The 27715-nt window shown below is 41.7% G+C and overlaps 1 protein-coding gene across 6 annotated transcripts in view; it reads left to right on the forward strand.

Annotated features, from left to right (window-relative positions):
* LOC139548212 (chloride channel protein 2-like) overlaps positions 1 to 27715 on the forward strand; it is a 202988-nt gene that overhangs the window by 13159 nt on the left and 162114 nt on the right. The gene's annotated exons all lie outside the window — the stretch shown is intronic.

Below are 27715 nucleotides of genomic sequence, written 5' to 3' on the forward strand. Positions count from 1 at the left end.
GCTGTTTAAAGGCACAGTCAATTTAGTGTATGTAAACTTCTGACCCACTGGAATTGTGATACAGTGAAGTATAAGTGAAATAATATGTATAAACAATTGTTGTAAAAATTAATTGTGTCATGCACAAAGTAGATGTCCTAACCGACTTGCCAAAACTATAGTTTGTTAACAAGAAATTTGTGGAGTGGTTGAAAAACAAGTTTTAATGACTCCAACCTAAGTGTATGTAAACTTCCGACTTCAACTGTATACCAGGCGGTGTCAGAGGAAGGCCCTAAAAATTGTCAGACTCCAGCCACCCTAGTCAGAGACTGTTCTCTCTGCTATCGCACGGCAAGCGGTACCGGAGCACCAAGTCTAGGTCCAAAAGGCTTCTTAACATCTACCCTCCAAGCCATAAGACTCCTGAACAGATAATCAAATGGCTACCCAGACTATTTCAATCAAATGTATTTATAAAGCCCTTCTTACATCAGTTGATGTCACAAAGTGCTGTACAGAAACCCAACCTTTTAATTTTGTATTTATTTATCCGTTATTTTACCAGGTAAGTTGACTGAGAACACGTTCTCATTTGCAGCAACGACCTGGGGAATAGTTACAGGGGAGAGGAGGGGGATGAATGAGCCAATTGTAAACTGGTGATTATTAGGTGACCGTGATGGTTTGAGGGCCTGATTGGGAATTTAGCCAGGACACCGGGGTTAACACCCCTACTCTTACGATGAGTGCCATGGGATCTTTAATGACCTCAGAGAGTCAGGACACCCATTTAACGTCCCATCCGAAAGACGGCACCCCACACAGGGCAGTGTCCCCAATCACTGCCCTGGGGCATTGGGATATTTTTTTTAGACCAGAGGAAAGAGTGCCTCCTACTGGCCCTCCAACACCACTTCCAGCAGCATCTGGTCTCCCATCCAGGGACTGACCAGGACAAACCCTGCTTAGCTTCAGAAGCAAGCCAGCAGTGATATGCTGGCTTGCCCCAAACAGCAATCAATGCAGGTGTAGATGCACATTGGCTAGGAAAAACTCCCTAGAAAGGCAGGAACCTAGGAAGAAACCTAGAGAGGAACCAGTCTATGAGGGGTGATCAGTCCTCTTCTGTCTGTGCCGGGTGGAGACTAGAGGTCGACCGATTAATCGGAATGGACGATTAATTAGGGCCGATTTCAAGTTTTCATAACAATCGGAAATCTGTATTTTTGGACACTGATTTGGCCGATTTGTATTATTTTATTTTTTTTATATATTTTTTTTTTACACCTTTATTTAACTAGGCAAGTCAGTTAAGAACACATTCTTATTTTCAATGACGGCCTAGGAACGGTGGGTTAACTGCCTTGTTCAGGGGCAGAACGACAGATTTTTACCTTGTCAGGTCGGGGATTCAATCTTGCAACCTTACAGTTAACTAGTCCAACGCTCTAACCACCTGCTTTACATTGCACTCCATGAGGAGCCTGCCTGTTACGCGAATGCAGTAAGAAGCCAAGGTAAGTTGCAAGCTAGCATTAAACTTATCTTATAAAAAACAATCAATCATAATCATTAGTTAACTACACATGGTTGATGATATTACTAGTTTATCTAGCGTATCCTGCGTTGCATATAATCGATGCGGTGCGCATTCGCGAAAAAGGACTGTCGTTGCTCCAACGTGTACCTAACCATAAACATCAATGCCTTTCTTAAAATCAATACACAGAAGTATATATTTTTAAACCTGCATATTTAGCTAAATGAAATCCAGATTAGCAGGCAATATTAACCAGGTGAAATTGTGTCACTTCTCTTGCGTTCATTGCACGCAGAGTCAGTGTATATGCAACAGTTAGGCCGCCTGGCTCGTTGCGAATTAATTTGCCAGAATTTTACGTAATTATGACATAACATTGAAGGTTGTGCAATGTAACAGGAATATTTAGACTTATGGATGCCACTTCAGATAAAATACGGAACGGTTCCGTATTTCACTGAAAGAATAAACGTTTTGTTTTCGAGATGATAGTTTCTGGATTCGACCATATTAATGACCTAAGGCTCATATTTCTGTGTGTTATTATGTTATAATTAACTCTATGATTTGATAGAGCAGTCTGACTGAGCGATGGTAGGCACCAGCAGGCTCGTAAGCATTCATTCAAACAGCACTTTTGTGCGTTTTGCCAGCAGCTCTTCGCTGTGCTTCAAGCATTGAGCTGTTTATGACTTCAAGCCTATCAACTCCCGAGATTAGGCTGGTGTAACCGATGTGAAATGGCTAGCTAGTTAGCGGGGTGCGCGCTAATAGCGTTTCAAACGTCACTCGCTCTGAGACTTGGAGTAGTTGTTCCCCTTGCTTTGCATGGGTAACGCTGCTTCGATGGTGGCTGTTGTTGATGTGTTCCTGGTTCGAGCCCAGGTAGGGGCGAGGAGAGGGACGGAAGCTATACTGTTACACTGGCAATACTAAAGTGCCTATAAGAACATCCAATAGTCAAAGGTATATGAAATACACATCGTATAGGGAGAAATAGTCCTATAATTCTATAACTACAACTACAACCTAAAACTTCTTACCTGGGAATATTGAAGACTCATGTTAAAAGGAACCACCAGCTTTCATATGTTCTCATGTTCTGAGCAAGGAACTTAAACGTTAGCTTTCTTACATGGCACATATTGTAACGGTAGTCTTCGTCCTCCTCTGACGAGGAGTAAGAAATGTCGGACCAATACGCAGCGTGGTGAGTATTCATATTTATTTGAATACTTTCAATAAAGAACAAAAACAATAAACTGACAAAATAAGCAAAGACACAACAGTCCTGAAATAGTGAACACTAAAACACAGGAACACATGAACAGGAACAATAAACGATACGTGAAATACACACCGAAACAGTTCCGTGTGGGACTGACACGGAAAATAACCACCTCAATCCACAATACAAAACAGGTTACCTAAATATGGTTCCCAATCAGAGACAACGACTAACACCTGCCTCTGATTGAGAACCATATCAGGCCAAACACATAGAAATAGACAAACTAGACATACAACATAGAATGCCCACTCAGATCACACCCTGACCAAACAAAACATAGAAACATACAAAGCAAACTATGTCAGGGCGTGACACATATTGCACTTTTACTTTCTTCTCCAACACTTTGTTTTTGCATTATTTAAACCAAATTGAACATGTTTCATTATTTATTTGAGGCTAAATTTATTTTATTGATGTATTATATTAAGTTAAAATAAGTGTTCATTCAGTATTGTTGTAATTGTCATTATTACAAATAAATTATATAAATCGACCGATTAATCGGTACCGGCTTTTTTTGGTCCTTCAATAATCGGTATCGGCGTTGAAAAATCATAATCGGCCGACCTCTAGTTGAGATTATAACAGAACATGGCCAAGATGTTCAAATGTTCATAGATGACCAGCAGGATCAAATAATAATAATCACAGTGGTTGTCGAGGGTGCAACAGGTCAGCACCTCAGGAGTAAATGTCAGTTGGCTTTTCATAGCCGATCATTCAGAGTATCTCTACCGCTCCTGCTGTCTCTAGAGAGTTGAAAACAGCAGGTCTGGGACAGGTAGCATGTCCAGTGAACAGGTCAGGGTTCCATAGCCGCAGGCAGAACAGTTGAAACTGGAGCAGCAGCACGGCCAGGTGGACTGGGGACAGCAAGGAGTCATCAGGCCAGGTAGTCCTGATAAATGGTCCTAGGGCACAATTTGAATTGTCCCCCCCCCCCCCCCCTTTTACGCTGATGCTACTCTGTTTATTATCTACACATAGTCACTAACTCTACCTACATGTACATATTACCTCAATTACCTCGACTAACCGGTGCCCCCACACATTGACTCTGTACCGGTACCCCCTGTATATATCCTCGCTCCTGTTATTTTACTACTGCTCTTTAATTATTTGTTATTTTTTTTACTTATCTATTTTTTACTTCACACTTATTTTTCTTAACTGCATTGTTGGTTAAGGGCTCGTAAGTAAGCATTTTACTGTAAGGTACACCTGTTGTATTCAGTGCATGTGACAAATAAAATGTGATTTGATTTATGTCTGGTGACAACCAAGGTCTATGTACATTCAGAATAAATCAAGGGATTGTTGATGTTTGAGTAAATATTATAATGATGACCCATGGCTTTATAGGAAGTGAGCGGAACGAAGTGTCGAAATCTAATGTGTTTGTGTGTGTGTGTGTGTGTGTGTGTGTGTGTGTGTGTGTGTGTGTGTGTGTGTGTGTGTGTGTGTGTGTGTGTGTCTGGCTGTGGCACAAGGTAATTTGTAACCGAGTGTTCTTTGCCTGCTGGTCCTTTCTGGGGTAATCTGGCTTTATGTAGCCGCCAGCTCGTTTGATGTCAGCTCCAATAGCCATAATGGAATTTTACCTCTGTTCGTCCCAAACACGGCATCCCTTTTTCTTTGTCACTCTTCCCCTCTCTTTAACTATCACTACATCATTCATTCTCATTAAATGATGGTTGTTTTGTCTTGTTGTCAACAGCGCACGCGTGTGTGTTTACTGGCAGGAGAAAGGGAACCTTGCATAAATTTGTTAATAAGGCAATAGGGGTTTCCAGATAAGATCAAAAGCCAATCCAGCTTTACAAAAGGTGACCCTGTTTACAAATGAGCAGGGAATTTCCATGTAAAAGGACCCATGAGCACCAACTTGAAGTTCATAGGAGCATGTCAAATGAAAGAAGTCTATTTTTGAGAAATTAAGGCGCATGTATCTTTTTTTTAACCATTTCTAGGGTAGCACATTTTGGGGAATATTCAGAGGTGGAAACTTTCCATGGGAATTAACGGGAATATATGGGAATTAACAGGAATATATGGGAATTACCAGGAATATATGCAAATTAATATTAATACCATTTAAATGTAGATGTTTTTTGCATTGGATATATTTACCATATCATATGGAGACAGAAACATAAACCTTTTAGCTTATCATAAGTAGACATAATTGCAAATGATTAAATCCTTGCAATAGAAAAAATAACTATTTAGTTACGAATTGAACTTTAATTAAATGAGTTGACTCTTCACATGGGATGATTTCACTGAACAACAAAAGAAAGGAAATATTGAATGATCCCCAATGATCCATCGCATCTCCCAAAAACGTTTTCAACAAACGTAAAATGCTAGTCCAGAAACTAAAGCTTTGGTTGTCTTCCTCTCAGGCTTCCATATCTTCTCCCTGGACCTCCTCAATGTCCACCTATTGAACATCAGACTCTGAGGCATCATCTTCACTGTCACTTTACAACCTTGTTGAGGATGGCTCGTTATCAGGCTCAAAAAGCCTCAAATTTCAGAACTGCAGTTTCCTCTGCTTGGAGCAACAGTGAAGTGGGCAGGGCAGTACGGATTTCTTCTCTTACATCTGCAAGCAGAGTCTGAACATCAGACAGGATGGCATTGTCTTCCTCAATCCGTGCAATGGCTACTGCTATAGGTTTCAGGACTTTCAGGCTGCTTACCACTCTCCCAAAATACATCGTCCAGGAAGATCCTCTTGATGGGGCTGTCCATATCGACAGACTGTGATATGGCCATTTCTTGGAGAGACTCCTTCCCCTCCAGGAGACTGTCAAACATGATGACAACACCACCCCAACGGGTGTTGCTGGGCAGCTTCAATGTGGTGCTCTTATTCTTCTCACTTTGCTTGATGAGGTAGAGTGCTGTTATAACTTGACCCTTCACATACCTAACCCTTTCCTTGGCTCTCTTGTAGAGTGTATCCATTGTTTTCAGTGTCATGATGTCCTTGAGGAGCAGATTCAATGCATGGGCAACAAAGCCAATGGGTGTGATGTGAGGGTAGGACTCCACTTTAGACCAAGCAGCCTTCATGTTCGCAGCATTGTCTGTCACCAGTGCAAACACCTTTTGTGGTCCAAGGTCATTGCTGACTGCCTTCAGCTCATCTGCAATGTAGAGACTGATGTGTCTGTTGTCCCTTGTGTCTGTGCTCTTGTAGAATACTGGTTGAGGGGTGGAGATGATGTAGTTAATTATTCCTTGCCCACGAACATTCGACCACCCATCAGAGATGATTGCAATGAAGTCTGCTTTCTCTATGATTTGCTTGACCTTCACTTGAACTCTGTTGAACTTTGCATCCAGCAAATGAGTAGATAAATCATGTCTGGTTGGAGGGGTGTATGCTGGATGAAGAACATTCAGAAATCTCTTCCAATACACATTGCCTGTGAGCATCAGAGGTGAACCAGTTGCATACAGTGGTTGCTCCACTAAAAGTTTAGCGATTGTGCTACGGTACTTAGAGGTAATTTGTGACCCGATTCAGGAAACTAGGCATATGTCGCAAGTCATGACTTCACAGGAGAGCCATTTCAACGTAAAAAAATATATTTTATCAACAAACAAAAAAATGTTTGTGGCAGAAATACCTTCTCGAACTTGTGAACTTTCAAGTGCCTTAATATCAATCTTGTGTGTCGTCTGTAAATACAAATAAAATTGTTAAATTACGAGCCTAGTTGGTTAAGCTACAGAAATAGACAGCAACCTTGGCTGAGATGATGAGTGGGCTGGACATGCCGAGAGACGAGTTTGGATTGGTCTGCGGTGTTGCATCTTGTGTCTATAAAATGAGCTGCTCTTTATGCGTAAATAATCCTTTCTACTGCAGTTTTTTCAAAATATGTTATGTTAGCCATGGAGAACTGCAAATATGCTGCTACTGCTCTCAATAAAATTGCTGCCCTGAATTTATCAGGCGCTATTGAGCAAAGGTCAGTGGCAAAAAGTTGTGATGGACTTCTTTCTGTATGACGATTGATGCAATGCTGACTCTCTCATTTCAAAACATGTTTTGAATACTGTTGGTCTGTCTTCCTGCTCTAAATGGAAACCGTTTCATTGAGTGCTAAGGCAATCATTCTTTCTAGTGTGGTAGATGTGCTTAAAGTTAGAGAATGACCAATATGGATAATTTTACGGCAGATACCGATTATATATTTTTTGTTGGGGGGGGTCAAGGAGGCCGAAGGCCAAAATTCAATATCATAAAATTTGAACATTTTATAAAATATCTCAGAGAAAGCCATTTATGCATCAATTTTAAAATCAAATAATAAATTTGACTTTTTTTTTACCAATCTAACTATATAACATAATGTTATTTGAATGGTAAATCTCTTGATAAACTAGGTACAATTGAAGTCGGAAGTTTTATTTATTTATTTTAAATTTTAAGGGGTGGATCAGCTTAATATTGCGGAAAGAATGTTGCTTCCAATGTAATTTTCTGCATCATTTCCAATCCCCCATATATTTTTGGTAAATATATACATCCATTCACACATGCATACATATACACATATATACATACACATACCTATATAGACATACATACTTTTTTAAAGAATATACCTTTATTATTATTCCCCGCAAACCCTACCACCAATCCCCCAATTGGAGTAAACTAATAAACACTTCTGCTTTTACCTTCAATTTATACATCTTATACACATTTTACAGACACAATCTACTTTACAATAGTTCTCTCTTGTTTGTTCTTAGTCCTTCCTCTATTTCTGATGTCCATCCAGTTTGATTTCTATTTGTAACTGTGCTATTTCACAAAAGTTCCGAACCTATATACATTTTACAGATCCCGTATGCTTTACATTGTTTATCTTGTTATTAGTCCCACCCTTCAGCTCCATTCAACCCTTCCCATCTATCTCTCAACATCATCCATTTCGGATTTCTATTTGCCATATATTTTTCAACTGTGCTGTGATGCTTCACAAAATAATTGAACCTTCCTATTCTCATAGCTTCTACAGATTGTAAATTAAAAATAATCGTTTTTGCTAAAATAATTATTATATTATTGATTGATTGACTATGGCTTTTCAAATCACCCAGTATTGCTATCTGTAGCGTTAGTTCTAGGCAAATGTTGCAATTCTTCAGCAATTCCTGAACCTGTGACCAAAAACGAGCTACATATGGACAATACCAAAATAAATGATCTAATGACTCTGCCTCCTCACAGCAGAATCTGCAGAGCTGGAAAGATTGTATCCCCCATATATATAACATTCTATTAGTTGAAGTCGGAAGTTTACATACACTTAGGTTGGAGTCATTAAAACTCGTTTTTCAACCACTCCACAAATTTCTTGTTGACAAACTATAGTTTTGGCAAGTCTGTTAGGACATCTACTTTGTGCATGACACGTAATTTTTACAACAATTGTTTACAGACAGATTATTTCACTTATACTTCACTGTATCAAAATTCCAGTGGGTCAGAAGTTTACATACACTAAGTTGACTGTGCCTTTAAACAGCTTGGAAAATTCCAGAAAATGATAGGCTAATTGACATAATTTGAGTCAATTGGAGGTGTACCTGTGGATGTATTTCAAGGCCTACCTTCAAACTCAGTACCTCTTTGCTTGACATCATGGGAAAATCAAAAGAAATCAGCCAAGACCTCAGAAAAAAAGTGTAGACCGCCACAAGTCTGGTTCATCCTTGGGAGCAATTTCCAAATGCCTGAAGGTACCACGTTCATCTGTACAAACAATAGTACGCAAGTATAAACACCATGGGACCACGCAGCCGTCATACCGCTCAGGAAGGAGACGCGTTCTGTCTCCTAGAGATGAACGTACTTTGGTGCGAAAAGTGCAAATCAATCCCAGAACAACAGCAAAGGACCTTGTGAAGATGCTGGAGGAAACAGGTACAAAAGTATCTATATCCACAGTAAAATGAGTCCTATATTGTCATAACCTGAAAGGCCGCTCAGCAAGGAAGAAGCCACTGCTACAAAACCGCCATAAAAATGCCAGACTACGGTTTTCAACTGCACATGGGGACAAAGATCGTACTTTTTGGAGAAATGTCCTCTGGTCTAATGAAACAAAAATAGAACTGTTTGGCCATAATGATCATCGTTATGTTTGGAGGAAAAAGGGGGGATGCTTGCAAGACGAAGAACACCATCGCAATCATGAAGCACGGGGGTGGCAGCATCATGTTGTGGGGGTGCTTTGCTGTAGGAGAGACTGGTGCACTTCACAAAATAGATGGCATCATGAGGATGCAAAATTATGTGGATATATTGAGGCAACATCTCAAGACATCAGTAAGGAAGTTAAAGCTTGGTCGCAAATGGGTCTTCCAAATGGACAATGACCCCAAGCATACTTCCAAAGTTGTGGTAAAATGGCTTAAGGACAACAAAGTCAAGGTATTGGAGTGGCCATCACAAAGCCCTGACCTCAATCCTATAAAGAAATTGTGGTCAGAACTGAAAAAGCGTGTGTGAGCAAGGAGGCCGACAAACCTGACTCAGTTACACCAGCTCTGTCAGGAGGAATGGGCCAAAATTCACCCAAGCTTGTGGAAGGCTACCCGAAACGTTTGACTCAAGTTAAACAATTTAAAGGCAATGCGACCAAATTCTTTTTGAGTGTATGTGAACTTCTGACCCACTGGGAATGTGATGAAAGAAATAAAAGCTGAAATAAATCATTCTCTCTACTATTATTCTGACATTTCACATTCTTAAAATAAAGTGGTGATCCTAACTGACCTAAGACAGGGAATTTTTACTAGGATTAAATATCAGCAATTGTGAAAAACTGAGTTTAAATGTATTTGGCTAAGGTGTATGTTAACTTCCGACTTCAACTGTAAATGAAGATGGCATAGGCCTACTCACAATACAGGTGAATGCATATTCAGTAGGAGTGTGCATGCATTCAGGTATTTAGCTTGTTTTGGCTGTTCAGTGGCTGACTTACTGATCAACAACATTTGCATAGAAGCATCACTCCAGCATGTCATGCCTCTTTGAAAGGATATCATTTAGGCATCACTGTTGGACTGAGAATATAAAATAACATCTATTCAATGCGAATAGGTCCAACATAATGTCATGATTTGTGATCACGGATGCTTATGAATCTTGTATTTTAAGGACTTTTTTGTGATCTGGAATTATTTTATTTTTTCAGCTGTCAGGACGCATCTCTAAACAATATTGCTGCCAGGATGAAATTCGAAACATATCAATTGGCTTGTTCAGCCATCTGTCAAGAAATGGGTGTGTTTTTACATGATCCTACTGCTACGATTGGATAGAGCGAGGCTGTAACTCCGCCCCTTTCACATCTAACATCTCTCTCCATCGCTCATATCACTTGGTGCTGTTTACTGCTACTATGAGAAATGGCTCAATGGCGATGACATTTGCTAACAAGCCATAAATGTGCTTAATATCTATTGAGGAGACCGAGTGTAGGAAAAAAATTAAACGGCAATGCAGGTTCTGTCTGAATGACTCTACACATAATTTGAGATGTGAGAACACACGCGCTGATCTACAGCTTTCTTGGTCCATAAACATGCAGGAAGATTCTTAGGTAGCTAAACCTATTGCCAAACTTTATTTAGGCATTTTAAAACACTTTCCCTATTATGACAATCATCTAATCCGACTATCAACTGTCAATTTATGGATTCGATTGTGGCCGGTCAGATCTGCACACCAGTAAATAACTAACGTTACACCGCAGGTCAGATGGCTCGTTGCCAAAAATGTATCATGTTCACAATGATAACATGCTAACGTTAGCTAGCTACATTGGCTATTAGCTCCTAGCTGATATGTCTTAGCACCATGTTTATTTAGCCAGCTAGCTAGCATAGTAGCTAATATACAGTAGCTAGCTAGCTAACATCACAGATGAAAGGGTTATCGTAATCTTTGCTAAAAGGTCACATAGCCATCTGCTTAGCTAGCTTGCTTATTGCATGCATGTCTGGGCACGTCCACACATGCCTTATTAATGAATTAACTAAACAAATATTTGCAACAGGAGTTTGATTTTGGCCACTGTCAATTAATCCATTTCTCAATACGGCACATTTCTGTTGGAGAATGAGCTAGCTTGCTGCTGATTTTCCCAGCTTGACATTCTTCTGCATTGTGCAGTGCTCGTGGCTCAGGTGGTGATTGGCGGCTGGCATAGCAGCAGCTTTGCTATCGTCAAAGCCGATAGAGAAGGGGCGATAGACTAGAAAAGGCCAGTATCGGCCCGATATATCGGCACAAACGATTATCGGTCAGTGTAATTGTTGACAAGGCAGTGTGCATATACCTCACATTTGTTTAATAAGTAGAGCACTCTAAAACACTCGCACAAAGATCAAAATAGATAAGAACGTGTGTGTCGTGGAAGTTTGTTACTTGGAGAGGGCATTGTGTGAGGCTGGTCCTTCCTCTTCTTGTCCCAGTGACACAATAGTGTCAACTATCCTGTTGTCTATCTTTGGGCAAGTGTCACCCAAGTGTGTCTCACACACACACACACACACACACACACACACACACACACACACACACACACACACACACACACACACACACACACACACACACACACAGCGTTGGATACACACACAGCTTTGAGGATGTGACCCATCATCTCTATCTCCCAGCAGTCCTGTGACCAAACAAATAAAAAGTCAATGTTTCCATGCACAGCCCAATCCTGTGACACAGGGGGAACTAGCCTTCATCAATTGTGGAGCCATTTTGATATCACAAGAAAAAGGGTGTTGCTGACGCATGCCAGATCTTACAATGCCTGAATAGGTATTTTACCTATCATCTAACCACATCATATTATAGAAATCTAGTGCCCGACGGCACAACTATTGGTTGATACATGCAACGTCTGAGAAAGGGAACGCAACCAAACTTTTCAGTGAACAATTGTGACATGCTCACAGATGTCTTACTATGACATCATCATGGAATCCATGCATTATTATTGTTATGACATCTTCATGGAATCGATGCAAGACATCACATATCTCTTGTTTTGACATCATCATGGAATCCATATAGATGCAATAAAGAGGTCATTGGAACTCGACCAAAACAATGGAAATGCCATGGAAACGTGTGGGGGGTTAAGATGTCGTGGGGGAAAGATCCCAAATCTCCTCATTGCCCCGCCAGCAAAGTTAGTCTACATTTAGACTTTTGTTTATGTGTATTTCACACTATGTTGAGGTACAAATCGGACTACAATGCTTGTATCGGTGTCTACCCCAATACATGTTGATGTCATTATTAGTTAACTTCTTTCTGCTTGCATTTTGTATTTATATTTTGATGTGTCTATTTTCTGTCATTTATGTAATTCAAGCCTCATCTGTAAAAGAGACCTTGGTCTCAGTATGACTCCCTGATAAAATAAAGGTTAAATAAAAATGGTCCCCAATCAACTGCATTATACTGTATTAAAAAACGACTTGGTCTACCACCACAGCTTTCTCTATGCTAGCTATGCTACCAGCTTACTGTATATGAGCGGAAGTTAGCATTTAGCAGTCACTTCTTCTAAACCTGAAAAGGGACAACTTCTAAATATTATGTAGCCAAATACACTGGGGCAAAAAAGTATTTTGTCAGCCACCAATTGTGCAAGTTCTCCCACTTAAAAAGATGAGAGAGGCTTGTAATTTTCATCATGGGTACACTTCAACTATGACAGACAAAATGAGGGGGAAAAAATCCAGAAAATCACATTGTAGGATATTTTATGAATTTATTTGCAAATTATGGTGGAAAATAAGTATTTGGTCAATAACAAAAGTTTATCTCAATACTTTGTTATATACCCTTTGTTGGCAATGACAGAGGTCAAACGTTTTCTGTAACTCTTCACAAGGTTTTCACACACTGTTGCTGGTATTTTGGCCCATTCCTCCATGCAGATGTCCTCTAGAGCAGTGATGTTTTGGGGCTGTTGCTGGGCAACACGGACTTTCAACTCCCTCCAAAGATTTTCTATGGGGTTGAGATCTGGAGACTGGCTAGGCCACTCCAGGACCTTGAAATGCTTCTTACAAAGCCACTCCTTCATTGCCCGGGCGGTGTGTTTGGGATCATTGTCATGCTGAAAGACCCAGCCTCGTTTCATCTTCAATGCCCTTGCTGATGGAAGGAGGTTTTCACTCAAAATCTCACGATACATGGCCCCATTCATTCTGTCCTTTACACGGATCAGTCGTCCTGGTCCCTTTGCAGAAAAACAGCCCCAAAGCATGATGTTTCCACCCCCATGCTTCACAGTAGGTATGGTGTTCTTTGGATGCAACTCAGCATTCTTTGTCCTCCAAACACGACGAGTTGAGTTTTTACCAAAAAGTTCTATTTTGGTTTCATCTGACCATATGACTCTCCCAATCTTCTTCTGGATCATCCAAATGCTCTCTAGCAAACTTCAGACGGGCCTGGACATGTACTGGCTTAAGCAGGGGGACACGTCTGGCACTGCAGGATTTGAGTCCCTGGCGGCGTAGTGTGTTACTGATGGTAGGCTTTGTTACTTTGGTCCCAGCTCTCTGCAGGTCATTCACTAGGTCCCCCCGTGTGGTTCTGGGATTTTTGCTCACCGTTCTTGTGATCATTTTGACCCCACGGGGTGAGATCTTGCGTGGAGCCCCAGATCGAGGGAGATTATCAGTGGTCTTGTATGTCTTCCATTTCCTAATAATTGCTCCCACAGTTGATTTCTTCAAACCAAGCTGCTTACCTATTGCAGATTCAGTCTTCCCAGCCTGGTGCAGGTCTACAATTTTGTTTCTGGTGTCCTTTGACAGCTCTTTGGTCTTGGCCATAGTGGAGTTTGGAGTGTGACTGTTTGAGGTTGTGGACAGGTGACTTTTATACTGATAACAAGTTCAAACAGGTGCCATTAATACAGGTAACGAGTGGAGGACAGAGGAGCCTCTTAAAGAAGAAGTTACAGGTCTGTGAGAGCCAGAACTCTTGCTTGTTTGTAGTTGACCAAATACTTATTTTCCACCATAATTTGCAAATAAATTCATAAAAAATCCTACAATGCGATTTTCTGGATTTTTTTTCTAATTTTGTCTGTCATAGTTGAAGTGTACCTATGATGAAAATTACAGGCCTCTCTCATCTTTTTAAGTGGGAGAACTTGCACAATTGGTGGCTGACTAAATACTTTTTTTGCCCCACTGTATATCAAAATCAGACATCAGTTAACACATTGTGGGCCTGTTTACAATACATAAATCATGACGTATTTCCACTTTGTTAGATCAGATTGGTTGAATGTGCGCCAAGCCGGCATCCTTCTATGCATTTTTTTACATTTTAGTAATTTAGCAGACACTCCAGAGTTACAGTAGCGAATGCATACGTTTTCGTACTGGTCGCCCGTGGGAGTCGAACCAACAACCTTGGCGTTGCAGGTGCCATGCTCTACCAACTGAGCCACACAGCGAAAGGTTAATACAGGGAACACAAATGATTAGAATCATTAGAGAACGCACTCTCAACTCTAATGTAATGATGTTCTCTCATCTTGGATTTGTAATGAAAGGATTCTAACTGCTGTTAGAGTCCAGGCTCAGGGTATCAGTTAGAGTAGAGCAGGGGTGTAGTGATTTGTAATGAAAGGATTCTAACTGCTGTTAGAGTCCAGGCTCATGGTATCAGTTAGAGTAGAGCAGGGGTGTAGTGATTTGTAATGAAAGGATTCTAACTGCTGTTAGAGTCCAGGCTCAGGGTATCAGGTAGAGTAGAGCAGGGGTGTAGTGCTACCGAAGTGCGGAGGAGCGGTGCTCCCTCACTTTTTCAAAAAAAGCTACAGAATTTCTGGAATTCAATTTAAGTCTAATAAATTCTAACCATTATATTTAATTACCACAAAAATTCTATGAAAAATTATAGAATGACAAACCAAATAAATATGTATAGTAGACTAAAGGGAGGTAAATTTTGGTTTCTTCACTGTCATCGCTCTGGAAGTGGCGAGAATGATGAACTATAGGCTACGTGTGTGCACTGCAGAGGCCCGTCGGATGCTTGACCACTTTGGCCAATAAGAACGTTGAACAAAAATCCAAATTCACCGTGTGTCTGCCTTGATGTTCATAAAACCCCATGGACCCCTTCTTGCGCAGTGGAACCCAGAACGATATGTGACCATTTGGTTACAGCGACACCGCTCTGCCAAGGACACTCAAACTAGAGTGGCCACTGCAAAGCCCAAGTAGCCTGATCCTCTCTGAAAGTTGCTGTAGCTCTGCTTGGGGTATTTAACTTTCATTAGTTGAGACGCAGGGCCCACACCAAAAGCTGGATTTTATGGCTGTTTTAAAAATGAATTTCCTGAAATTCTACATGGTAATGATTTGTGTTCACTACTTGGTCAATTGATATGATAGCATGTTTAATCTGTGCAAATATATTCAATCAATTGATAGTTCACCTCTCTTTTATTTTATTCTGTAATAGGGTATATTGTAGCCATGTGTTAAAGCTAATCAAATCAAACTATGATACAGCGTGTATTCGAATACTAACGTCTGTTTGGATATTTTAATATTTGAATAACTGCACATCCTTGGAATGGACATCTGAGTACAGATTGCTGTGTGGTGTTAGAATGGATAGGCTGTGAGTACAGGGCCGGCAGAACAGAGAGCGTTTAATAGGATGTGGTTGGGGGGGAAAGAGATTAAGTTGGAGCGCTTGGCTATGAGTTAAAATGGGCCGGCAGCTCTACTACAGAGAGCTACACGCACACACTCACGCACATGCACACGCACACACACAAGCACACTCTTCTTTCATAAAACACAGTGTTTATTTGAAACCACAGTAGTGTGTGTGTGTGTGTGTGTGTGTGTGTGTGTGTGTGTGTGTGTGTGTGTGTGTGTGTGTGTGTGTGTGTGTGTGTGTGTGTGTGTGTGTGTGTGTGTGTGTGTGTGTGTGTGTGTGTGTGTGTGTGTGTGTGTGTAGTTGATCGACATTAATGGACAAAAATGTTGTCAAGATGTGAAGACTGCCACTAAACTCGGTCAATACAGTGGCTGTGTGTTTTTGGGGTAACCGGTCAGTTTGCAAAATATTTTGGTGAGTGATGAGGTGTCCTGGTCAGGTCGGGATGTGGTCAAGAAAAACTCGTGACCCCAATTTTCATTGTTGCTTTTTGCCTTTGTTTTTATACTTCCAATCTCATGTACTGGATTTAGGCATCTCCCTCTTCCTTCGTCTTTTTTCCAATTTGAGTTTGTTTTCTCCTGTAGTTTTTTCTTTCTTTCTGTGGATGAAAACAAATTGAACATTCCACTCCTTGGAGAACAGACTGTGTGGCTTTGAATGCCCCCTCTCTTTCCGACCACAACATACGATTACATGCACGCACACACACACACTCACACAAACACAGACACACGCAAACACACTTTCACACACACGATTGCTCACATGCTCACACACACACAATTGCTCACACACATGTGCACGCACACGCATGCGCTAACACACATTCACACACATAGGATTGCTCACGTGCTCACACATAAGCCGAGGTCTACCCACACAGTGCTAGTTACAGTGGAGTGTGTGTGTGACTGGAGTGCTAACTGGTCTACTCTGGATTTGATCCAGTACTGACCCAACAATCACAAACTGGCCCCTCTCTCTCCCCACCCCAGGCATGTGTTGGCCAGTAGGATGTCTTGGTAACTGCCTTTGGACTTTGTGCTATGATCCTGCTACTGAGGACTGCTCTGTACTGGGGACACTGTAAATGTGTGTGTGTGTGTGTGTGTGTGTGTGTGTGTGTGTGTGTGTGTGTGTGTGTGTGTGTGTGTGTGTGTGTGTGTGTGTGTGTGTGTGTGTGTGTGTGTGTGTGTGTGTGTGTGTGTGTGTGTGTGTGTGTGTGTGTCGCCATAACTCTTTCCCACAAATATAGGGAAGTACAGTCCGAATGGCTAAACATTCTCCCTGGAGTTGGAGTCACTTGTTGGCCCTCCAGATGGCCCTGTCTTTGTATGACGTAGCCCCATAGAGACCCATGAAAGAAGTGGGCTAATGGCTAATGGTACTCATTTCAATGATTACGATGGTTGTGTTGACAGTCATTCTACCTCCCCCTGACAGACACTTTGGCATAAGGTCACAGAATGAGCATAAATAGTTTGGTTGGGTGACGTGGGCATAACCCTCAGTCTCCTGTTTCCAGTGGTATTGTCATGCTAACAGTGTTATCCTGTAGAGATCTGTGTTCTGTCTGTCCCTGACTCACTGTCACTAACTGTGTTCTGTCTGTCCCTGACTCACTGTCACTAACTGATGATACGGCTAAAGTGATATCATCCTATGTGTGGGGACACTGAGGGGCCTTGTGGTAACGATTGCCATGGAGGGTAAGGGGGTGGTGGGTAGTGGGGGGCAGGGTTGGCACTGGTTGCTTGTAGTGCTTTGAGAGCACCATTCACCCAATCCAATACTTTCTTTATTTGTGTCTAGCCACTGACCAGTCCCTTTCATAGCAGATTGCTGATAATAGCCACCCTTGGCTTTTGTCAATTAAGTGTTTGTGTGAATGGGACAGACAGGTTATCCATTTATCCAGTCTTCCTTTAATTTCTCTCCCTCATCACTCATTTTCCAGGGAAAGCATGTGAAGGGTCTAGGAGGGTAGAGGCTTGGGCACTGATGGCGTCACTGTGCCACCTGTAGACTGGCAGGCACGTCAACTCAGTGTGTGTGTTTCACACAGGAGTGTGTATCTGAGGAGAATCGGTGGCATTGTGTTCCAGGAGAGTGGGTGCTACCTGAAGCCACTCCACCCTCTTGCCTGCACTGACAAAGGGGGTAATGACAGGGGACAGTGGGGACACTGATACTAGGGACTGGTACTGGCCCCGTATTTTGGCCCCATAATGTGGCCCCTGGGGTGGCTAGTAGGTGGATGATAATACACACTCACTCACGCCACTGCAGCCCCTCTTTGTTCTGTCACTCTCTTTTTTACTCCCTCTCCAGTTCTCTCTCTCCAGTTCTCTCTCTCTAGTTCTCCCTCTCTAGTTCTCTCTCTCTCTCTAGTTCTCTCTCTCTAGTTCTCCCTCTCTAGTTCTCTCTCTCTCTCTCTAGTTCTCTCTCTCTCTCTAGTTCTCTCTCTCTCTAGTTCTCTCTCTCTCTCTCTCTCTCTCTAGTTCTCTCTCTCTCTCTAGTTCTCTCTCTCTCTAGTTCTCTCTCTCTAGTTCTCTCTCTCTAGTTCTCTCTCTCTAGTTCTCTCTCTCTAGTTCTCTCTCTCTAGTTCTCTCTCTCTCTAGTTCTCTCTCTCTCTAGTTCTCTCTCTCTCTCTCTCTCTCTCTCTCTCTAGTTCTCTCTCTCTCTAGTTCTCTCTCTCTCTCTCTAGTTCTCTCTCTCTAGTTCTCTCTCTCTAGTTCTCTCTCTCTCTCTAGTTCTCTCTCTCTCTCTAGTTCTCTCTCTCGCTCTCTAGTTCTCTCTCTCTCACTAGTTCTCTCTCTCTAGTTCTCTCTCTCTAGTTCTCTCTCTCTAGTTCTCTCTCTCAAGTTCTCTCTATTTCTTTCTCGTTCTCGTTCTCTCTCTCTCTTGTTCTCTCTCTCTCGTTCTCTCTCTCTCTCTAGTTCACTCTCTCCCTCTCGTTCTCTCTCTCTTTCGTTCTCATTCCCTCATATTCAGTCTGTTTGCAGCAGAAATTGTGCAGGGTTTTATAGCAGCAGGTGGGTGTATGTTGGTCTCTTGCTTTAGTGTGTGTTGTCAAATGCACTGGCGCTGTCAGTGGCTAGATACAGTATGAACACGTAGGAGGCATCTAAATCCCCTCTCCTCTTTCTTCTCCAACCTTTTTCTTTTTCTGTCTCTGTGTGTCTCTGTCTCTGCCAGTGTGTTTGTGAGCCAATACTAACTGACTCCCCAGGTGACATGACCAACCCAATAAACCGGAACAATCTGTCTGCAAACAATCTCCAGTTATCCATCAGGGGGGGCAGAGACCAGTGTGTGTGTGCATGTGGTTGTTGCTGAACGAGTTTTGCGTGTGTTTTTTGTTTTGGTCTGTGTGTGATCTCTGATTTCACGTTTGAATGAGTTGAAAACAGATGGTGCTGCAGCATTTTTTACTCTATTCTAGTTCAAGTCGGATCAATACGGACTATTTTAAGCCTCCTACTGGCCTCTGTCCCTCCCTCCCTCGCTCCCTCTCCCTTCCTCGCTCCTTCCTGCTCTCCATCTATCCCTCGCTCCCTCACTCCATCTTTCCTTCCCTCACCCCCTCCCTCTCTAAACACATTCTGGCTGCCTGTCCTCCCACTCCCTGTGCACATGGAGCCCTCCCACATCGATCTCTCTCTAATAAGTTCTCCACCGCCTCAGCACTTCTGCACCTTCTGCAAGGGAGAGATAGATGGCGGGAGGGAGAATGATGGTGAGAGATAGAGGGAGAGAGACACATTTTAGTGTTAGCTGCTGCTTGCTTGTCTTTGTTTGGTGCATAACACAGAGCTTATGGTTGATATTAGATATATACACACACTTCACCGAGCACATGTTTGACCTTGAAAACCACCATCTTGCTTCTTCAGTGTAGGCTTTCCTCTGATGTGTGTTTTAATTGGGGAGAGGGATCGACAAAGTGCTCTCTCTCGCTCTCTCTCTCTCTCTCTCTCTCTCTCTCTCTCTCTCTCTCTCTCTCTCTCTCTCTCTCTCTCTCTCTCTCTCTCTCTCTCTCTCTCTCTCTCTCTCTCTCTCTTTCAATTCAAAGGGCTTTATTGGCATGGGAAACATATTTACATTGCCAAAGCAAGTGAAATAAATAATAAACAAAAGTGAAATAATCAATCAAAAATGAACAGTAAACATTACACTCACAGGTTTCAAAGGAGTAGACACATTTCAGGTGTCATATTATGTCTATATACAGTGTTATAATGATGTGCAAATAGTTAAAACGTATAAAAAGGGAAAATAAATAGACATAAATATGGGTTGTATGTATAATGGTGTTTGTTCTTCACTGGTTGCCCTTTTCTTGTGGCAACGGGTCACAAATCTTGCTGCTGTGATGCACACTGTGGTATTTCACCCAATAGATATGGGAGTTTATCAAAATTATATTTGTTTTCTAATTCTTTAAGTCTGTGTAATCTGAGGGAAATATGTGTCTCTAGTAATATGGTCATACATTTGGCAGGAGGTTAGGAAGTGCAGCTCAGTTTCCACCTCATTTGGGCAGTGTGGGCAGTGTGCACATAGCCTGTCTTCTCTTGAGAGCCAGGTCGGCCTCTCAATAGCAAGGGCATGCTCACTGAGTCTGTACATATTCAAAGCTTTCCTTAATTTTGGGTCAGTCACAGTGGTCAGGTATTCTGCCACTGTGTATTCTCTGTTTATGTCACGCCCTGACCTTAGTTATCTATGTTTTCTTTATTATTTTGGTTCGGTCAGGGTGTGACGAGGGTGGGTATGCTTGTTTTGTATTGTCTAGGGGTTTTGTATGTCTAGGGGTGTTTGTAAGTCTAGGCATATGTATGTCTATGGTGGCCTGAATTGGTTCCCAATCAGAGGCAGTTGTTTATCGTTGTCTCTGATTGGGGATCATATTTAGGTTGCCATTTTCCCTTTTGGTTTTGTGGGTTCTTGTCTATGTGTAGTTGCCTGTTAGCACTCTTTGTATAGCCTCACGGTTTGGTTTGTTGTTTAGTTAGTTTTGTTCAGTGTTCATTCTTAAAATAAAGAGAATGTACACATACCACGTTGCGCCTTGGTCTCCTCCCTACGACGGCCGTGACAGTTTAGGGACAAATAGCATTCTAGTTTGCTAATTTTTTGGGTAAATTCTTTCCGATGTGTCAAGTAATTATCTTTTTGTTTTCTCATGATTTGGTTGGGTCTAATTGTGTTGCTGTCCTGGGGCTGTGTGGGGTCTGTTTGTGAACAGAGCCCCAGGACCAGCTTGCTTAGGGAACTCTTCTCTAGGTTCATCTCTCTGTAGGTGATGGATTTGTTATGGAAGGTTTGGGAATCGCTTCCTTTTAGGTGGTTGTAGAATTTAACGGCTCTTTTCTGGATTTTGATCATTAGTGGGTATCGGCCTAATTCTGCCCTGCATGCATTATTTGTTTTTTTACGTTGTACACTGAGGATATTTTTACAGAATTCTGCATGCAGAGTCTCAATTTGGTGTTTGTCCCCTTTTGGGAATTCTTGTTTGGTGAGCAGACCCCAGACCTCACAACCATAAAGGGCAACGGGTTCTATAACTGATACAAGTATTTTTGCCAGATCCAAATTGGGATGTCAAATTTGATGCTTCTTTTGATGGCCTAGAAGGCCCTTCTTGCCTTGTCTCTCAGATCGTTCACAGCTTTGTGGAAGTTACCTGTGGCGCTGATGTTTAGGCCGAGGTATGTATTGTTTTTTGTGTGCTCTTTGGCAATGGTATCTAGATGGAATTTGTATTTGTGGTCCTGGCGACTGGACCTTTTTTGTAACACCGTTATTTTTGTCTTACTGAGATTTACTGTCAGGGCCCAGGTCTGACAGAATCTGTGCAGAAGATCTAGGTGCTACTGTAGGGCCTCCTTGGTTGGTGACAGAAGCACCAGATCATCAGCAAACAGTAGACATTTGACTTCAAATTCTAGTGGGTGAGGCTGGGTGCTGCAGACTGTTCTAGTGCCCTCGCCAATTCATTGATATACAGTGGGGAGAACAAGTATTTGATACACTGACGATTTTGCAGGTTTTCCTACTTACAAAGCATGTAGAGGTCTGTAATTTTTATCATAGGTACACTTCAACTGTGAGAGACGGAATCTAAAACAAAAATCCTGAAAATCACATTGTATGATTTTTAAGTAATTAATTTGCATTTTATTGCATGACATAAGTATTTGATCACCTACCAACCAGTAAGAATTCCGGCTCTCACAGACCTGTTAGTTTTTCTTTAAGAAGCCCTCCTGTTCTCCACTCATTACCTGTATTAACTGCACTTGTTTGAACTCGTTACCTGTATAAAAGACACCTGTCCACACATTCAATCAAACAGACTCCAACCTCTCCACAATAGCCAAGACCAGAGAGCTGTGTAAGGACATCAGGGATACAATTGTAGACCTGCACAAGGCTGGGATGGGCTACAGGACAATAGGCAAGCAGCTTGGTGAGAAGGCAACAACTGTTGGCGCAATTATTAGAAAATGGAAGAAGTTCAAGATGACGGTCAATCACCCTCGGTCTGGGGCTCCATGCAAGATCTCACCTCGTGGGGCATCAATGATCATGAGGAAGGTGAGGGATCAGCCCAGAACTACACGGCAGGACCTGGTCAATGACCTGAAGAGAGCTGGGACCACAGTCTCAAAGAAAACCATTAGTAACACACTACGCCGTCATGGATTAGAATCCTGCAGCGCACGCAAGGTCCCCCTGCTCAAGCCAGCGCATGTCCAGGCCCGTCTGAAGTTTGCCAATGACCATCTGGATGATCCAGAGGAGGAATGGGAGAAGGTCATGTGATCTGATGAGACAAAAATAGAGCTTTTTGGTCTAAACTCCACTCGCCGTGTTTGGAGGAAAAAGAAGGATGAGTACAACCCCAAGAACACCATCCCAACCGTGAAGCATGGAGGTGGAAACATCATTCTTTGGGGATACTTTTCTGCAAAGGGGACAGGACGACTGCACCGTATTGAGGGGAGGATGGATGGGGCAATGTATCGCGAGATCTTGGCCAACAACCTCCTTCCCTCAGTAAGAGCATTGAAGATGGGTCGTGGCTGGGTCTTCCAGCATGACAACGACCCGAAACACACAGCCAGGGCAACTAAGGAGTGGCTCCGTAAGAAGCATCTCAAGGTCCTGGAGTGGCCTAGCCAGTCTCCAGACCTGAACCCAATAGAAAATCTTTGGAGGGAGCTGAAAGTCCGTATTGCCCAGCGACAGCCCCGAAACCTGAAGGATCTGGAGAAGGTCTGTATGGAGGAGTGGGCCAAAATCCCTGCTGCAGTGTGTGCAAACCTGGTCAAGAACTACAGGAAACGTATGATCTCTGTAATTGCAAACAAAGGTTTCTGTACCAAATATTAAGTTCTGCTTTTCTGATGTATCAAATACTTATGTCATGCAATAAAATGCAAATTAATTACTTAAAAATCATACAATGTGATTTTCAGGATTTTTGTTTTAGATTCCGTCTCTCACAGTTGAAGTGTACCTATGATAAAAATTACAGACCTCTACATGCTTTGTAAGTAGGAAAACCTGCAAAATCGGCAGTGTATCAAATACTTGTTCTCCCCACTGTATATGTTGAAGAGGGTGGGACTCAAGCTGCATCCGTCTCACTCCACGTCCCTTTGGGAAAAAAATTGTGTTTTTGCCTATTTTAACCACACACTTGTTTGTGTAAATGGATTTTATAATGTATATTTTTCCCCCAACACCACTTTCCATCAATTTGTATAGCAAACCCTCATGCCAAATTGAGTTAAAAGCTTTTTTGAAATCAACAAAGCATGAGAAGACTTTACCTTCGTTTTGGTTTGTTTGTTTGTCAATTAGATAATGTAGGGTGAATACATGGTCTGTCGTACAGGAATTTGGTAACAAGCCAATTTTGACTTTTGCACAGTACATTGTTTTCACAAATGTACAAGTCTACTGTTCATCATAATGCAGAGGATTTTCCCAAGGTTGCTGTTGACGCTTATCAACCTTGACGCAGCTCTCGCTCTCTGTCGGTCTGTGTGTGTGTCTGTGTCTCTCTCTCTGTTTCTCTCTCTGTTTCTCTCTCTATCACACTCACACTTGCGCCACACACACACACACACACACACACACACTGATATGGACATTGGTCACAGTATTGCATTCTTCTTGTAGAGGGCATCAACTAATATAGATAAGACATCACTAATATCAGGGTTGCACACTTTCTCTCAGGTGAGGAGAAACAACATCCGTTGTTTTGAATGTTGTAAACAATGAGAATTTCTGTTACTTTTATCTGGTGGAGGTGATGTTAGAATGGCTGTTTTCCTTTCGCTGGGAGATCACTATATTGGCTGGTTAGATGGTGTCTGAACACACATGCTCTATGCTCTGCTGAATCCAGCCACAATCCTTTACTGCTTCCTTCTTACTCACTTTAGAGAGGATTTCATGGAGAAAGAGTGCGATGAGAGCAAGAAATGGAGGCAGTTTTGTTTTTTAATTCGATCATGAAAAAATAACACACAGAAAACTTAAAGCCATACATGCACATGAGTAACATCATGGAGCATAACACAGGGACTTATTTCCATTACGGTCCTCTTGAGACAAGATGTATGGGCAAGATCCAACACGGTTGAACACAGTAAGGCAGCGAGATCATAAAGTCTAAAAACCCAGAAGAACAAAATCTATCTCATCAGTTACATCGTGGGGGACATTCATATGGGAACAGAAGATATCAAACAGTTTTACTTTATTTTTAAAGCTATCCAGAGAAGGTAGAGGGAGAGGGGGGAGATGGAGGTAGAGAGGGGAGCATAGCTGATTGTGATAGTAGGGTGATTGATTAGCATAGTCCCTGGTGTTGATGATGTTGTTGATCACCGTCTCTCTGCTACCCGTGTCACCACACGGCTAACATGACGAAAAGATTACGACACACGCACACAAATGGGGGGAGGGAGAGTTAATGAAGGAAAGCTACAGGGGTGGAGAGAAAAAGGATGAAGGGAGGAATAGATCATTTGGGAGGGATGGGGTAGTGAGAGAGGGAGTAGGGAGGGAACGGGGTAGTGAGAGAGGGAGTAGGGAGGGAACGGGGTAGAGAAAAAGAGGGAGAAAGGAAGAGTGAGTTAGTAGAGTGGAGGAGTAGTTACTAGTTAGTTTTATTGGGTTCAAAGACTGCTGTCCTGTTTGTTAAACATATAGAATATAATGTTATCTCTCCCTGTCTAGAATTACCTCACAATCAATATTGTCCCTCGTAATATGTGAAACATTCACTCCCAGTCGAGGTGTGTGTGTGTGTGTGTGTGTGTGTGTGTGTGTGTGTGTGTGTGTGTGTGTGTGTGTGTGTGTGTGTGTGTGTGTGTGTGTGTGTGTGTGTGTGTGTGTGTGTGTGTGTGTGTGTGTGTGTGTGTGTGTGTGTGTGTGTGTGCTGCTCCAGTCCTCTGAGGTTAACCTGTCCCACATTCCACTGAAAAGGCAGAGCGCGAAATTCAAAAAATATTTTTTTAGAAATATTTAACTTTCACACATTAACAAGTCCAATACAGCTAATGAAAGATACAGATCTTGTGAATCCAGCCAACATGTCCGATTTTTTAAATGTTTTACAGGGAAAACACAATATATATTTATGTTAGCTCACCAACAAATAGAAAAAAGCACAGACATTTTTCACAGCACAGGTAGCAAAATCAAAATCAACCAAACTAACCTAGAACAAACCAAAGAAACCAAGAAACAACTTAATCAGATGACAGTCTTATAACATGTTATACAATAAATCTATGTTTTGTTCGAAAAATGTGCATATTTCAGGTATAAATCATAGTTTACATTGCGGCTACAATCAGAAATTGCACCGAAAGCAGCCAGAATAATTACAGACACCAACGTGACATACCGAAATACTCATCATAAAACATTTCTGAAAAATACATGGTGTATAGCAAATTAAAGACAAAGATCTTGTGAATATAGCCAATATTTCCGATTTTTAAAATGTTTTACAGCGAAAACACCACCTATTTATGTTAGCTCACCACCAAATACAAAAGACAGACAGACATTTTTCACAGCACCGGTAGCATGCAGGTAGCATGCACAAAGCCAACCTAACTAACCTAGAACCAACCTAACTAACCTAGAAACAACTCCCTCAGATGACAGTCCTATAACATGTTACACAATAAATCTATGTTTTGTTCGAAAAATGTGCATATTTGAGCTATAAATCAGTTTTACATTACTGCTACCATCATAGCTACCATCATAGCTACAGTCAGAAATAGCACGGGAGTAGCCAGAGTAAATACAGACACCAACGTCAACTACCTAATTACTCATCATAAAACATTTCAGAGAAATATATGGTGGATAGCAAATCAAAGACAAAGATCTTGTGAATACAGCCAATATTTCCGATTTTTGAAGTGTTTTACAGCGAAAACACAATATATCGTTATATTAGCTTACTACAATAGCTAACACACAACAGCATTGATTCCATATAATCGGTAGCGATAGCACAGTTCGACAGATATATGAAATAGCATCCCAAATTGGGTCCTTATCTTTGTTGATCTTCCATCAGAATGTTCTCCAAGGGGTCCTTTGTTCAGAACCGTCTTTGTTTGGATCCAGAACGAACTATTTCCCTCTTGAATTAGCAAGCACACTGGCCGTGCGGCGCTAACCTCTCCTTCTTGAACAAATTCTTGCAACGCATCACGTCTAAAGTCCCGAATAAATTTCAATAATATAATTAAACTATATTGAAAAAACATACTTTAGGATGATATTGTGACATGTATCAAATAAAATCGAAGCTGGAGATCATATTCACCTATAACGACGGTTTTCCAGGAGGCGATTCCAGGTCCAACTTCGCGCCCTCGAAAGAAAAAAAAATGGCGGACCTCTCACTCCAAGAGGTTGTATTCAATCTCTGAACGAGATAATCAAGTCATTTCTGCTCTCACTTCCGCATGACACCCAGGGGAAGGTGTATGACGTGTTTCTACAGTCATAAGTGACATGCCCTTTTATAGACAAGCTCTTGAAGAGAGACCTCGCTTTTGGAAATCTCACTTCCGGATAGGAAATGGGCTATAAAAAGAGTTCTGTTTCACTACGAGAAATAATTCAAACGGTTTTAGAAACTAGAGAGTGTTTTCTATCCAATAGTAATAATAATATGCATATTGTACGAGCAAGAATTGAGTACGAGGCCGTTTAAATTGGATACGATTTTTCCCCAAAGTGAAAATAGCACCCCCTGGTCCTCATCAGGTTAAGTGAGCTCCATTGATCTCCTGCTGTCCTCATGAGAAGTGTATTAATCCTCTGAGCCAGTAGAGATATTCTCTGCAGACCACAAAACAACTAACTCCATTACCACAGATAGGCATGACAAATGAGTTGGAAATGACTTTAGTCCTATTCTTTGAAGCCAGTCTAATTTATGTAATTTGTGTATATGAAATATCAAACTGTCGCCCCGACAAAACACTGGGTTAGTTAACTTTTTTGGTGACATAACCCAGGAGGGATCTTATAATGTGCTCTATTTGAGAGTAATCAAGCGGCTGCTGGGACCAGACACCCTTTGATCAGTATCATCCAGTATTAGTTATCAGAACCATGTAGGCTACTGTATTATAACACGTTTTTTACGAATCGAGTCAGCTATGAACGGTACAGGTGTGTGTGTATGTGTGTGTGTGTGTGTGTGTGTGTGTGTGTGTGTGTGTGTGTGTGTGTGTGTGTGTGTGTGTGTGTGTGTGTGTGTGTGTGTGTGTGTGTGTGTGTGTGTGTGTGTAGCATGTCAGAAGACTGTGTGTATGGCAGACAACATGAGGTAGTCTTGGGGTGTGTGTTCTCGTGTTCAGCATTAAAACTTCTCTGGGATATGTGGGACGGTAGCGTCCCACTTGGCCAAAAGCCAGAAAAAATGTAGCGCGCCAAATTCAAATATATTACTATAAAAATCTATCGTTCATGAAATCACACATGAAAGACACCAAATTAAAGCTACACATTACATTTTTACATTTAAGTCATTTAGCAGACGCTCTTATCCAGAGCGACTTAC

This window comes from Salvelinus alpinus, chromosome 21, assembly GCF_045679555.1.
Source record: "Salvelinus alpinus chromosome 21, SLU_Salpinus.1, whole genome shotgun sequence".
In the NCBI taxonomy this organism is placed as follows: domain Eukaryota; kingdom Metazoa; phylum Chordata; class Actinopteri; order Salmoniformes; family Salmonidae; genus Salvelinus; species Salvelinus alpinus.